We start from the raw sequence: 12841 nt of genomic DNA, 5'->3' as shown, positions 1-12841 counted from the left end.
TAAGCACAGGTCAGAACACTAATGTAGGTATTTTTACCATATAATATTGCATTTATGAATAGGCTAAATGGCATAAGCCTAGTCCTATTTACTGCTAGGATGTATATTAATAACTCAAATGTAGCTAGCTACTACCAGGTGAAAACGGTAGCTGCTCAGGCTAACTGGGATAGACTGTATTACTTTTACACTAAATATTTGTGTTCCTACCCCTGAAGTGCCTCTCCCAGCAGATTCACTTCTCTACCCTGCTGAATTCAGGAATGGTTGTGTCACTTCCTTTGGCCAGTGAAATGTGGGCTAAAAGGGTATGTGTATTTGTAGATAGAAACTAGAGTGTGGTTTGCCAAGTCTCTGCCATAACCCCCAGGATGATCTAGGTGAAAACTGCTGTATCAGCCTGGGTTCTGGAGTGAACAGGACACAGAGCAGAGCCGCAGCCGACCCACATAGCATAGCACAAGTGCGAAAGAAACCTTTGTGGTTGTAAGCCACTAAGTTGTGGGGATTGTTTATTTCTGCATCACAATCTAGTCTATCCCAACTGATACAATAGCTTAAACTAAATATGTGAGTTTGTACCTTTTCAAATTGTTGTTTTGTAGTAACAAGCTATCTAAAAGCAACAATCTCATACAATTTGACTTATTATAACTGAGAAAAATAGGAACATAAATTTCTACTTATGAATGCTTTTCCTCCCAGACTATAATTATTAAGAGAAGAGCATGTTTATTACTTGTATTTTATTTTATTTTATTTTTTGAGACGGAGTTTTGCTCTTTTTGCCCAGGCTGGAGTGCAATGGTGTGATCTGGGCTCACAGCAACCTCCACCTCCCGGGCTCAAGTGATTCTCCTGCCTCAGCCTCCCAAGTAGCTGGAATTACAGGCATGCACCACCACGCCCAGCTAATTTTGTATTTTCAGTAGAGACAGGGTTTCTCCATGTTGGTCAGGCTGGTCTTGAACTCCTGTCCTCAGGTGATCCACCCACTTTGGCCTCCCAAAGTGCTGGGATTACAGGCGTGAGCCACTGGGCCCGGCCTGTGTTTTACTTTTATAAGGAACATCATAGCAGAGTTAGAGAAAATGTTGCAAATATTTACGCATTCCTAAATCCACAGCAATACTCATCATTGATTGAATGTCCTCCATGTGTCACTTTCTAGGAATGTATTAGGTGGGCAAGACAGACATGACTGATACCTTCATGGAGATTTCATTCATTCTAGTGATGAAGTTCCACTATAAACAATAATTGCAGACGAGGAAACAAATAGGTTGTTTTAAGTCAAAGTTACAGGGGAAAAGGAACTCAAGGATATGGTGGTGGGTGATGGCCTCTCTGAAGAGTTGATGGTTGAGGTCTGAAGAATAAGAAGAGTGTTCCAGGCTGAGGGGACAGCATAATGCAGATGCCATCTCCACGTCCCGGAGGCAGATCAGATCTGCCCAGTGCAGCTGGACTGTAGTGAGGAAGGGGATCATGATGTGAGGTAAAGCTGAAGAAATGGAGTATGGACAGGTCATACAGAGCTTTGATGGCCAGGGAGGGAGTTTGAGTTTTTCTTAAAGTCAGTGGGAAGCTATGGAAGGAAAATGCGAAGAAAGAAAACATGAAGCAGTTTATTTCTTCAACACTGATTGCCGTCTCTGGTGGGGGTCCCATATATGTAATGACACCAGAGGGGAAGTGAAGGGACCAGTGAGGAGGCTACTACAGGTCAGAGGCGATGGTTATCTGGACCAGGGTTGTGGCAGTGAAGAGGAAGAGAAACGGACAAAATCAAGATGTATGCAGAAGGTCAAAACAGAATTTGTTGATGCACTAGACATGGAAAATGAGGGAAAGGAGAGACCATCAAGAATGGCTTGCAGGCTTCTGGCTTGGATCCTTGGGTGGACATTGGTGCCACTCCTTTTTTTTTTAGATGGAGTCTCACTCTGTCGCCCAGGCTGGAGTGCAGTAGCATGATCTTAGCTCGCTACAACCTCTGCCTCCCAGGTTCGAGTGATTCTCCTGCCTCAGCCTCCTGAGTAGCTGGGATTACAGGTGCCTGCCACAATGCCTGACTATTCTTCTTTTTTTTTTTTTTTTTTTGTATTTTTAGTAGAGATGGGGTTTTACCATGTTGTCCAGGCTGGTTTTGAACTCCTGACCTCAGGTGATCCGCCCCCCTTGCCTCCCAAAGTGCTGGGATTGCAGACATGAGCCACCGCACCTGGCCAAACGTGATGCCACTTATTAAAACAGGAAATACCAAGGGAGGATTAAGGTTTTCGAGACATGAGGGGATCAAGAGTTCAGTTCTGGACACGCTAAGCATGGGATACCCTGGAAACATTTGAGTGGAGATATCAAGTAGGAAGCTCTGTGTGTGTCTGAAATCCAGAGAAACAATCTGGGCTGGACATATGAACTGGGGCATCGTCAACACATCAGTGGAATTTCAGGCTTGGAGAATAAATATAAAGGGAGAAGAGAAAAGGTTCTCTGATGCCTGAGGAACTCTGGCATTTAGAGGTTTGAGAGGAAACAAAGAGCAGCCATGAGGCTGGGGGAAAGCCAGAAGGGTGAGTCTTCACAGAAGCTGAGAAGAGAGTGGTTTAAGAAAACCATGGGTCAGCCTTGTCAAATCCTGATGAGAGGCAGAATGAGAAAACGACAGAGAAGACCCTCTGGATCTGGCAACCTGGAGGTCTTTGGCAACCCTGATAATGTGTTTCAGGACAGCGATAGGACCCAAAGGGTTCTCTAGGGGGAAATACAGATAACAGGTATAGTAAAAAATGTTTTAAAATTTGGGTAAGAAGGGGATAAGAGAAGAAGGGTGAGGGAGGAGAAGCCTAAATTAACTGAGTATTTATATTAAAGAGAGACTATGAAAAATCCTGTAAGTGATTGAGTTTACCTGGAAGCTACCAGATTGTTTTCTACCATCAGCAAAAATGGAGACTTAAGAACTAGCTAACTTGCTATACATGTGCGCAACTGCATTGTGTGGCCTCTTTCTGGAATACCGTGTTCCTTAAGGGTCACCTCCTTCTCTTCTACTTTCTTTTTTTTTTTTTTTTTTTGAGACGGAATCTCGCTGTGTCTCCCAGACGGGAGTGCAGTGGCGCGATCTCGGCTCACTGCAAGCTCCACCTCCCGGGTTTACGTCATTCTCCCGCCTCAGCCTCCCGAGTAGCTGGGACTACAGGCGCCCGCCACCACTTCCGGCTAATTTTTTGTATTTTTAGTAGAGACAGGGTTTCACCGTGTTAACCAGGATGGTCTCGATCTCCTGACCTCGTGATTCACCCGCCTCGGCCTCCCAAAGTGCTGGGATTACAGGCGTGAGCCACCACGCCCGGCCCTACTTTCTTTTCCCACATATCTGGAAGGAAATTGTTTGGGTTGCTTTAATTATTGCAGCTTTTCTATCCCTGCTTTGTCTTTTTTTGTTGCTTAAGTTCTGAATGATATGCAGTCACTGAAGAATGTTCTTCTGTTTCAGAAAGAGTTATTGTTCCTCTCTAACTCAAAAGTGCTGACCTAGCTGGTTTCTGTATCTGTTGATATAGTTCACTTCCCTCTTTGCTTAAGGGTCATTAAATGAGGGTAAAATTTCATTATACATTTTATTTTTAAAATGTTTAATTAACAGTTTTAATTGAAAAAATTCACACACTTTAGGTATAGGAAAAAAGTTAAATAGCACAAAAGATGATGAATAAGTAAGTCCTCCCCGGAACCCTAGCCCTTGCTCCAGAGGAAACTGTCGCCATTGCTGTCTTGTGTGAACTATTCTATATACATAAAATTCTAAGGCTACATCTCCTGCCTGTAAAAAATAAAAATAAAAATAAAACCCTCAAATGTGAGCATATTTACACACTCTGTGCCTTGCTTTTTTCATATTTCAATATAACATGGAGGCTTTTGCATAAAGTCAAGCATCGCTTAACAACAAGGATATGTTCTGAGAAACGTGCCATCAGACAATTTTGTCTTCGTTGGAATAACCTATAGTGTACTTACACAAACATAGACGGTATAGTCTATTAGATACCTAAGCTATATGGTATAACCTGTTGCTCTTAGGCTAAAAACCTGTATAGCATGTTCCCATACTCAATACTGTAGGCAATTATAACACAGTGGTAAAAAATTGTGTATCTAAACATATGTAAACTTAGAAAAGGTACAGCAAAAATATGGTATTATAATCTTATGGGGCCACCATCCTATATGTGGTTCATTATTGATCACAACATTGTTATGTGGTCCATGATGATATAGCTATGTCATTCTTATTCATGGTTCCATAGTATTCCATTTTATGGATGTACCATTATGTTAACAAGTTTCTACTGATGAATATTTATGTTTTTGTAAGCATTTTAAAAACGAAACCAAAAATTTTCTTGAATGATTACACAAAACCTTTGCCTAAAAGCACACAAAACCTTTACCCAATATGAAGTAGACAACTGTCATCCTAAATCCCAAAGACAGTTGGATTGGGAATAACTACTGTTTTCCTATTTTGTGGTAAGAAAAGGTGGCTGATGTTTGTGTGACTCTTTCATCTATGAAATCTGGGGATATCAGCGACACTAATCTATGCCATTGGAAAAATGAGAAGAGAAAAAACATGAAAGTTTTAAGATGTTTATAGAGAAAAAATCTTTTAGAATAAAAGAAATATTCTATGGGCTATCAAATGGCTTATATAGCAAATGCATAGTGTTTTGTATTTTCTTTTTCTTTTTCTTTTTTTTTTTTTTTTTTGAGATGGAGTTTCACTCTTGTTGCCCAGGCTGGAGTGCAATGGCATGATCTCGGCTCACCGCAACCTCCGCCTCCTGGGTTCAAGTGGTTCTCCTGCCTTAGCCTTCCTAAGTAGCTGGGATTACAGACATGTGCCACCACACCTGGCTAGTTTTGTATTTTTAGTAGAGACGGGGTTTCTCCATGTTGGTCAGGCTGGTGTTGAACTCCCGACCTCAGGTGATCTGCCCTCCTCGACCTCCCAAAGTGCTGGGATTACAGGCATGAGCCACCGTGCCTAGTTGTATTTTGTATTTTCTTGGATAATATGCTACTAGATTTTTTTCAAAATAGCAATGTTTCCTAAAGATGCTTTCTTTCACACTTATATGGGCAATTAATACTTTCAATTTCAAACAATACTCATACTTCTATGGGGGGGTGGATTTCATGGACCTAAGTAATGTATTCTCAGGGTGCTTAAGGTACCCACAGGCCTTCCCCTAGTATCACCACTGATTTCAGGGGCAGAGAAGTGGAGATTTTAGGAAAATAATGTATGACTGTGAAGGTTTGGAAGTCTTTGTGGGTGTGTGGGTGTGTGTGGACAGAGGTTTACTCTTGTTGCCCAGGCTGGAGTGCAAAGGCATGATCTTGGCTCACCACAACCTCTGCCTCCCAGGTTCAAGTGATTCTCCTGCCTCAGCCTCCCAAGTAGCTGGGATTACAGGCATGCACCACCATGCCCGGCTAATCTTGTATTTTGTATTTTTAGTAGAGACAGGGTTTCTCCATGTTAGTCAGGCTGGTCTTGAACTCGCAACCTCAGGTGATCCACCTGCCTCAGCCTCCTAAAGTGTTGGGATTACAGGCGTGAGCCACCGCTCCTGGCAGAAGTCATTCTTAAAGATTTTGTCTTTTATCCCATGGGCTCTGGGGAGACATTGGAGCTTCTGATCAGGAGGATGACATATAGTAATTGGCAGTGGCATGCAGAATAATTTAGAGGAGAGAGAGAAAGAAGAGAATCAAAAAAGACATTATAATAGTCCAACCGAGGTGATGAAAGCCTTGGCTGGAGTGGGAACAGCAGAAGCCAAAAGTGAAAAGGACCTAAGAGTGAATTTAACTTTTTTTCCTGCCCTAGCACACTTGAGAAGATAAATCCTATTAATTAACAGTGATGCACTCTGTATTCAAAACGTTGTTATAAGTGCAGCAGAAAACCCAAATTAAAAGGCTAAGTTATTACAGTATATCACTACAAATCATTAAACTATATAAAAACCAGGAAGGGTAATATTACAGAGCGGAGAGGGTGAGGAGGCTATGCCTGGCTCCCACTCTCACAGCCACTGCAGTACATTGAGCTCCATAGAGACAGTGCCAGGGCAAGTGAGAGCCAGATGGGCACTGGGCGACTTTATGCCTTGCTGAGGAAAAATAACTCAACATGGGCAAAGGAGACCCTAACAAGCAGAGAGGCAAAATGTCATCATATACATTTTTTTGTGCAAACTTGTCGGGAGGAGCATAAGAAGAAGCACCCAGATGCCTCAGTCAACTTCTCAGAGTTTTCTAAGAAGTGCTCAGAGAGGTGGAAGACTACGTCTGCTAAAGAGAAAGGAAAATTTGAAGATATTGCAAAAGTGGACAAGGTCCAATATGAAAGAGAAATGAAAACCTCTATCCCTCCTAAAGGGGAGACAAAAAAGAAGTTAGAGGATCCCAATGCACCCAACAGGCCTCCTTCAGCCTTTTTCCTGTTCTGCTCTGTCACCCAAAAATCAAAGGAGAATATCCTGGCCTGTCCATTGGTGATGTTGCGAAGACACTGGGAGAGATGTGGAATAACACTGCTGCAAAGGACAAGCAGCCTTGTGAGAAGAAGCCTGCCAAGCTGAAGCAAAAACACGAAAAGGATACTGCTGCATATCGAGCTAAACGAAAGCCTGATGCAGCAAAAGAGGGAGTTGTCAAGGCTGAAAAAAGCAAGAAAAAGAAGGAAGAGGAGGAAGATGAGGAAGATGAGGATGATGAGGAGGAAGATGAAGAAGATGATGATGATGAATAAGTTGGTTCTAGCCTAGTTTTCTTCCTTGTCTATAAAGCATTTAACCCCCCTGTACACAACTCACGCCTTTTAAAGAAAAAAAATTAAAATGTAAGCCTGTGTAAGATTTGTTTTTACACTGTACAGTGTCTTTTCTTGTATAGTTAATACACTACCAAATGTGTCTTTAGAGGGCCCTGTCCTGGTGGTATTTTCAATAGCCACTAACCTTGCCTGGTACAGTATGGGGGTTGTAAACTGGAGTGGAAATCTAAAGCAGGTTCTTGTTGGTGCACAGCACAAATTAGTTATCTATGGGGATGATAGTTTTTTATCTTTAGTTGTCTCTGATGCAGCTTATATGAAATAATTGTTGTTCTGTTAACTGAATACCACTTTGTAATTGCAAAAAAAAAAAAAAATTTACAGCTGTTTTGTTGACATTCTGAATGCTTCCAAGTAAATACAATTTTTTAAATTAGTATTGTCCTTTTCATAGGTCTGAAATTTTTCTTCTTGAGGGGAAGCTAGTCTTTTGCTTTTGCCCATTTTGAATCACATGAATTATTACCGTGTTTATTCTTTCATATAGTTAGCTAGTAACAAGCTTTTGTCTACATACCCTGCATATCACAACAGGGGTAAAGTTAAGTTGAAATAGTTTTCATCCATAACTGAAAATCCAAAATCTTGATCAGTTAAGAAATTTCACATAGCCCACTTATATTTACAAACTGAAGAGTAATCAATCTACTCACAGCATGGGATTATTAGAAGCAAACATTTTGAAAGTCTGTCCTTGAATAACAGAAAAGGATGCTCTATCCTTTACATGAGGACTCTATTCTTTAACTCCCATTACCATGTAATGGCAGTGATATTTTGCAGTTCTCATGTTAAAGAAGACCTGAGAATGTGTCCCCAAAAGTGTGAGCTTAAAATACAAGACTGCCAAATTAAATTTTTTGTTGACATTAGTCTCAGTGAAGACTATGAAAATGCTGGCTATAGATGTCTTTTCCCATTTTTCTAAATATGGACTGCTCAGGAAATAAGACTTTCCATTAAAAGTATTTTTAATTAATTGGGCCAGCTTTTAAAATAGGGTATACATTTCCTATATTACGGTTTGCCCCTTTATAAATCCAAGTAGATAGGAGGAAGGCACTTAAACTTTGCATTTCAGTATGAATTGTTCAATTTATTTGAATGATTTTTGTTTATAAAACCCAAACTCATTCATTAGTCATGTTTATCTGCTTAGCAGTTTAGGGAAGAATTTGGCAATTTTGTGGTTTTCGAGATTATCGTTTTCTTAAAGTGCCAGTATTTTAAAAGTGTTCTTATAATTTTTTTTTTTTTTTTTTTTGAGATGGAGTGTCACTCTGTCACCCAGGCTGGAGTGCAGTGGCACGATCTCGGCTCACTGCAAGCTCTGCCTCCTGGGTTCACACCATTCTCCTGCCTCAGCCTCCTGAGTAGCTGGGACTACAGGTGCCTGCCACCACGCCCAGCTAATTTTTTGTATTTTTTTAGTAGAGATGGGGTTTCACCATGTTAGCCAGGATGGTCTCGATCTCCTGACCTGGTGATCCGCCCGCCTCGGCCTCCCCAAGTGCTGGGATTACAGGCGTGAGCCACCACGCCTGGCCGCATTCTTATAATTTTACATGCTTTTGTGATGGAGTGTTGTTTTGTTATATAATTTTGATTTGGATTATTTCCATTTGCATTTGTTTATGTAATTTCAGGAGGAATACGAACATCTGAGTCCTAGATGATACTAATAAACTAATAATAATAATTTAAAAAAAAACAAGGAAGGGCTTATCTTCAGAGTTCTCTGCTGTTTATATCCACTGGACCATTTCTGCATTCCTTCATTACTACCTTCCCAGAGCCATCACTGCCATAAGAAGCAAGGCAATATTTCCAGGAAGGGAAAATAATCAACAATCATGGCTGACTTATGAAGTTAATAATTTTTGCTAGATAAATCCTAGACAGTTTAAAGATCAACATTTTAAGGATATTTGTATTAAATCTAAATATTAAAATATTTGAAAAGTGATAAAAGCAAATATGGGTGAATATGTAACCACAGGGTGGGAAAGATTTTCTAAGCATGAGGCTAAGGGTGAGCACTCTAAAGTATTGAGCTGAGTACATCAAAAAAACCTTTTTTTTTTTTTTGTCTGGGCTGGAGTTTCACTCTGTCGTCAAGGTTGGAGTGCAGTGGCACAATCTCGGCTCCTTGCAACCTCCGCCTCCCAGGTTGAAGCAATTCTCCTGCCTCTGCCTCCCAAGTAGCTGGGATTACAGGTGCCCACCACCATGCCCGGCTAATTTTTTGTATTTTTAGTAGAGACGGGGTTTCACAATGTTGACCAGGCTGGTCGCAAACTCCTGACCTCAAATGATCCGCCTGCCTCAGCCTCCCAAAGTGCTGGGATTATGGGATTACAGGCAAAACAAAAACAAAAACCCTTTTAACAGTAAAAACAAACAAGAAATAACAAATGGAAAAAAGATACTTGGAACAGCTATATTTGACAACAGATTACTGTGCCTAATATATAAAGAGTTACTGCAAATCTTTGGGAGTAATAGATTTTCTACCCAGAGCTCACTTTGGAAAATAAAACAAATTGGATTCACCTTCTGAAATGCCTCTCCTTTGATGTAACTGCCTGGAGTATAGTCAAATGGGTGCTACCAGTACTAACAGTATTCTATGCTTTAGCTTGATGTAGTCCTTACTACTGTGTGCTGCAGAGATAGAGAATGATTAAGAACACAATGAGGAGTGAGGGAGAATGTCCTGTAGGGTGAAATGAAGACAGGATGGGTGGAAACACTGAGGAAAATGAACAGAGAAATACAAAAGCGATTTTTCAAGCCATACAGCGCTCTGAGAAGTACGTAAAAGCATCTAACACACCGGATCTGACCTGCAGTAGGCACTTCATTAAATATGCATTGAATTTAAGCAGAGGCATGAAAGGACTTGACGCAAAGAGGCAGGACCCATTTCTAATAATAATTGTAATAATAATGACAATAATGGTTAACTATATTTTTATAGCTTTTTATATACTAGATTCTTAGCTTAGCTCTGGACATGAGTAATTTCATTTAATTCCCATAACAACTCTGAAAGATTTGTACTGTTATTACCATTTTATAGATTCTGAAACTGAAGCCCAGGACCCCTTTACCCAAGTTCACATAACTTGGAAATGGCTTGCTGATACACATTTGGGCCATATAAGTCCAGAGCCCACATCCTTACAACTACACTCTGTGTCCTTACTGCCATCCCTCACCAGCAGGTAGACCACATGTGGTCCCAATGGACTCAGGTCTGTGGCCTGTAGCCATAGCGTGGTTCTTAGTATAAAGGCTGCAGTTCTGAATTTCCACACAGGATAGCTGGATTCCCCAAGGGCCATGAAGTGTCAGACTAAGCTAGAAGGCTGAGAGATTCAAAAAGGAAAAGTTGCCACAAAATAAATGATCTTTCCGGCCTTCTGATCATTCTAATCCTAGTTTCCAGTGACCAAACTGCACTCTGTTTATTCAGATGGAGGCAGGCCATGGTGCCAAGCACTGTGCATTGCAGGGGAATTCGTTCGTGAGGCCCTTTGATGTCTCATGAATGCCAGGAACAGCCGGCTGAAGCAGGCAGAGCTGCTTTGTGTTTATGCCTCTAAACAGAACCATTTGAGTACACAGACCAAAAGACCTGGTCCGGGAGCACTGCATTTTCTCCAATAGAGTGATTCATTGCTAATGTCTTCATTTTGGACACTGCAGTTGAATGTCAAACCATATGCTTTAAATTAAAAGCACACTAAGCAAATCACAAGTTTCTCAAGATGGTGCTTAAAGTCTGTTTTGGCATCTGTTGGTTGCCGAAAGACCCATATGATCCTGTAATTAAACAACAGATATTTTCTGGAAAATCAATCATTTTAGTTGTCCCCAAATGCTATAATTATGATGTTTAGGTGCTATGTTGAGAAATAGGTTGCACAACTAGACCCTTTTAGAATTGTTTGTTCCCTACTCTGATATTGTCCTGATCTTTCTCTAGCCATCTTATTCCAATTCATTGTATTAGAATGTGAAGCTTTTTAGTTAAGTGAGCAATAAACAGCAAAACACAGAGCCAGAAATGTTGGCAACAGAGACACTAATAATAGATATTATTATATCTACTTGTCCAGAAGATTCATTCACCTTGAGGATAATACCACAATCCGTTAGGGTTCATGATTGTAGTCATCAGAAACTGAGACCGTCTTTTCTTTTTTTCCCTAGCCACTAGACAGGGTGAGAACAATTGAGACCATCTTATGCAAAAAGGAAATTCATTGGAAGGAAGTCAGGGACTCATAGAATTGATGGGAGGGTAGAGAACCCAGTGTGGACAATAGGCAGGATCCAGGGATACTCTGGAGGGCCAGGCAATAGAAACAGGCCTTGCTGCTGATGTTCTCCAACCTCCACATCTCTTTGCTTCGTTGGCTGAAGAGTCTGGGAGGAGCACCAGCTTGGCAGGGCCTCTTTTTTTTTTTTCTTTTGAGACAGAGTCTCCCTCTGTCGCCCAAGCTGGAGTGCAGTGGCACAATCTCGGCTCACTGCAACCTCTGCCTCCCGGGCTCAAGCGATTCTCCTGCCTTGGCCTCCTGAGTAGCTGGGATTACAGGTGAGCCACTATGCCCAGCTAATTTTATTTGTATTTTAGTAGAGCTGAGGTTTCACCATGTTGGCCAGGCTGTTCTCAAGGCAGGGCCTCTTTCGAGGTTTTGTTCCATGGTGGCTCTGTAGTGAGAGAGAGACAACATGGAGCCTACTTCCCACCTAGACAGTGAGATTTCCCAAGGAAGACAGGGACGCTGAGAGTAAGGTAAGGTAAACGTTGGACAGCCCAGAATTCTGGCACTACACTCCTGGAATGGAGATTCCCCACCCCAGCCATATTTTCTTGCCTAAGCAGAGAAATGTGTAGACAGAAAACCAACTTTATGAGGGTCAAGAAGAGGTGAAGATAGTACACCTAGTTAGAAGGGGCTAGGCTGCTCAAAGAGACTCCTTTTCTGAAGGAATCTAAGCTTATTTTACAGGCCTGTGGCTGGTGACTATGTGTGTTAAGAACAATGGCTTCTTTCACCTAACTCAGCTTAGAGGTTGCTTCCTACAAAATGCATCATTTCTTATCCCCTTAAAGGGCCTTCTCTAGGCCCTGGGGGGCAGCGAGAGGTTTGTAGGGTAGTGGTACTTTGGGGGCAGAGGATGGAAAAAGAACAGAGGAAGATATGCCTATTTAAATGAGTTGTCCTTCCCCCTATAAACCTTATGAGTGGGAGAAAACATGTAGTCAGAATTAAGGAATTTCATGGCCAAATCAAGTCCAATTATGACTGCATGGTAATGCGTAGGTATGTGGAACAGTTAGAAACATCGTTCTGCACAATTTACGTTGTACTCTGAGGCCCAGATGAACTCAGGTAAAAGCCAGCTCTGGTGAGGAGAAAGCAGAGGGGCTGGAAATGGTAACAGTCAAAGAGGGACCACCTACCAGGTAAGGGGCTCATGGGCCAGTCCTCTCCAGGGCCTCTACCTGAAGTGACAGCTTTAGGTGGAGTTCAGGTAGGGGTGCCCCTCAGAAAGGTTGTGATGGGACTTGAATTATTTGCAGTATTACAACAAACCCAGCCAGAATCACAAACAGGTTAATGAGTACTTCAATTTTTTTTTTTCCTTTTGGCCAAAAATTAACTTACTCTGTGTGGTAACACTGACTGTATCATGCTCTTGGGCAAGCCCTAATGGCAACCATTCCTATAATTAATAAAGTGGGAAAATTAATTTTATTAAACAAATCCTACCCTTGGGAGAAGACATCCATTTCGAAACATAGCATTAACAAGAGAGAGAATAATAAAAGGTGGAATAGATAGTGAAAATGTTGGAAACACCTGGATTCCGGTATTTTGACTTTAAAAGGTCCTCACTAAGATGCAG

General features: G+C 41.4%; 1 pseudogene; it reads left to right on the top strand.

Annotated features, from left to right (window-relative positions):
• Positions 1 to 6211: 6211 nt before the first annotated feature.
• Positions 6212 to 7198, top strand: LOC103217286 (high mobility group protein B1 pseudogene; annotated as a pseudogene).
• The last annotated feature ends 5643 nt before the right edge of the window (positions 7199 to 12841 follow it).

Source organism: Chlorocebus sabaeus, chromosome 10 (genome assembly GCF_047675955.1).
Source record: "Chlorocebus sabaeus isolate Y175 chromosome 10, mChlSab1.0.hap1, whole genome shotgun sequence".
Taxonomy (NCBI): Eukaryota; Metazoa; Chordata; class Mammalia; order Primates; family Cercopithecidae; genus Chlorocebus; species Chlorocebus sabaeus.
Note: the sequence above shows the minus strand (reverse complement) of the source record. Positions and strands in the feature narration are given on the sequence as shown.